Raw genomic sequence first — 2,916 nt, forward strand, 5'->3', positions numbered from 1 at the left:
TAAATATGAAAGTGTTTCTGTAGTACCGTGTGATACAATTGTAAAGAACTAAGTTTGCACACAATTTAATAGAAAATACCGTACTTGAGAGATAAATATACGTAGAATAAAAAGTACTAATAAGAATAAAGCAAATGTCCAACGCGATATTACATGAGGAGTCCATAGATCTAGGTATCTTTGATATATCTGAAATGGAAGAAAAAGAGATTTTATAAATTATAGTATGGTATTTTAATAGAAGAAAATATAAAACTGAATAATTGTGTGTATATTATATAAAATATTAAATATTATATATATATAGTTAAATATTAAATATTATATAGATAAAGTGTTTATATAAAGGATTATAAACTCATATTAACCTGTGATATTCTTATTATCCCTTGACTGAAAATATTTTTTCTCACTGAGCTACCCAAGTCTTCATCCTGCATCATTTTCTCTCACTGCAAACATAAGACTTTATTGCAATTAAATGTAAATTAATATGAACCAAAGTAGCCCTGCAAAATGTTATTTATAAAAATCAACTTTGTTGCACATATATACAATAAATATATTGTATACAAATAGTAAAAAATTAATTATATAAATAATATTCATAAAAATTGATTTATATATCAATTAACATTGTCTATCAAACTCGGATAGGATTTTTTTTTCTTCTCTATGAAAAAAAATATACCTATCATGTTGTAAACAAATTTTGTAAGTAGAAATGAAAGTCTTTAAAGATTATCCCCGACGTATCTTCCTGTTTATATAGCCGTTAAATATAATTTCTTATAAATGTTAAGTGATATACTCATGCTTTGTTACAATTGATATTGACATCATTCTGAATCGAATTTATAGCAATTACACTCGTTTCAAATATCCATCTTGGGATCGAGCGAGTGAAGAGTGAAAACTCTTCTCGAGGAGAATCGAGTCGTCGTTGCAATAATCCTTTAATGCAAATTCAAGGTTGTGTGAGGTTGCGATCGAGCTGTCGCGTCGATTCACCGACAAATTCACCGTGCATAGAGACGAGAGTGCAACCACGATGCATCATGGACTATATAGATGACTAGACTTAATAAACGATCAGACTTAATTCTAAACCAAACAAAAAGAAAATCCTCGTCGCGATATTTATTGATACCTATTTTAATCACGAGAGAAGCAGCGATTCCGGTCATACCAAGTGACATGGCATGGTAGACCATGACATGCTACGTTAACCTAACCCTAACCTCTCAAATTTTACAGTACGGTGAAATATCGAACAATCTCGAGAACGCGTCGCATGATTATTTACCTGCAATATTTTTTGCGTCGTCTTTTCCACCGCGAATAACACCAACCTTACGCCGAATAATTTAAAAAAAATAGATATATATATACATAAATATATAACACGTCACATCAAAAGCACACTATTTAGACGTTCCATAGAGCAATACAGAATTGGCAAAAATTTTACGAGGACAGAGGAATGACGAGGAAGGCGCCACGACGGTCCGTAATCGCGACACGACACGACCAACTGACGACCGCAACGCGACCACCCCCCCGTAACGTAAAACGTAACCTGTAACTTACCAGCAGTACCAGCAGAGAAACCTGAGAGAGGACATGAGACATGAGGACCTTTTTCTCACAAACTATTGCCCAGCGCACTACTGCCCTCTAAAGATAGTAATATTCACTTTTTTGTATCAGGAGGTCGATTCTGTATCTTCAAACAAGGTGAAAATGACAAAAGTGAGCAAACATACTAGATGTTGACCAATGAAATTGTCAATATTCTAGTAAATTCGCTCACTTTTATAATTTTCACCTCGTTTCGAGATACAGAATCGATCTCCAGTAGCAGGATCCTCTGAACGTCTTATGGCCCCGGCACACCAGCGCGATGTTCGTCGCGCGCGTCACGCGAAATCCAATGAGAGTATGGCCCTGTGCACAATGGAGGAAATATTAGGAACAGGAATAGATATTAAGATTTCAACCTATCAGAAACCGTCTATTCCGATGCAACTGGTATCTGATAGGTTAAAATTTTAATATCTATTTCTGTTCCTAATATTTCCTCCATTGTGCGCAGGGCCTATATCTTTAGAATGAGAACATCGGTAAAGCTGTACACTCATTGGACATCGCGTGTCGTGCGCGACAAACATCGCGTTGGTGTGCCGGAGGCATTATGGCGCGATCCCAAGGTGCGGAATTGACGCATGTAGAATTGGCGGAACGTTCGTGATTGGTCGTAGCTTCATTCCGCCGATTCCGTCGTTTTCTGTTGCGCAAATTTATTTCTTTCGCGGATTCCGCCGATGCATGCGTATGTGCGTGTGCACGTACACCCACGGTAATTGATTCTGTCCCTCGGAAATTTTCACAAAATGAGAAATGACCACCGTATCCGGGTGTCATATCATCCTTATTTAACGTTCGATAATTGTTTGTGGGAATAATGTGTTCCGACAAATAACGAAATCCGTATTTTTAATGACAAACAAATAAAACTTTATTTTGTGAGAGGTTTACAAAGCTCACTTGTCTCTTCAACAAGAAAAAGTAAAGAATTACAATCATGGAGAACATTTGTCTCCCTTGAACTTAAAATAATCTAGAGAGGGTACAAACATGGTATAAGGATAAGGATATGCTCACGCGCATGCGACCAATCAAAATTGTCGAAGTGTGACGTCACACAACAAGCGGTAAATTTAAAACTGCTGTTTCCAACCAACTTATGTTAGCAGCATTCTCGTCAGATATTTTATTTTGATTTAAAGTTTACAGGAAAAAATACGTTTTGAAATAATTTAAGAACTAATGAATATCCTGTAACAAAATGTAACATAAGTAAACATTACAAACTCAATAAAGATAGAAGAATTTATTATGAAATTTATTATCTTA

General features: G+C 35.4%; 1 long non-coding RNA gene across 1 annotated transcript; it reads right to left on the minus strand.

Moving 5' to 3' along the window:
- Positions 1–89: 89 nt before the first annotated feature.
- LOC108769834 (uncharacterized) lies at positions 90–1,520 on the minus strand. Its single transcript, XR_001940562.1, has 3 exons — positions 1,307–1,520; positions 369–452; positions 90–189 (listed from the first exon to the last, which is right to left on the minus strand). It is a non-coding gene; the product is annotated as an uncharacterized LOC108769834 (long non-coding RNA).
- Positions 1,521–2,916: the final 1,396 nt, after the last annotated feature.

This window comes from Trachymyrmex cornetzi, unplaced genomic scaffold (genome assembly GCF_001594075.2).
Source record: "Trachymyrmex cornetzi isolate Tcor2-1 unplaced genomic scaffold, Tcor1.1 scaffold958, whole genome shotgun sequence".
In the NCBI taxonomy this organism is placed as follows: Eukaryota; Metazoa; Arthropoda; class Insecta; order Hymenoptera; family Formicidae; genus Trachymyrmex; species Trachymyrmex cornetzi.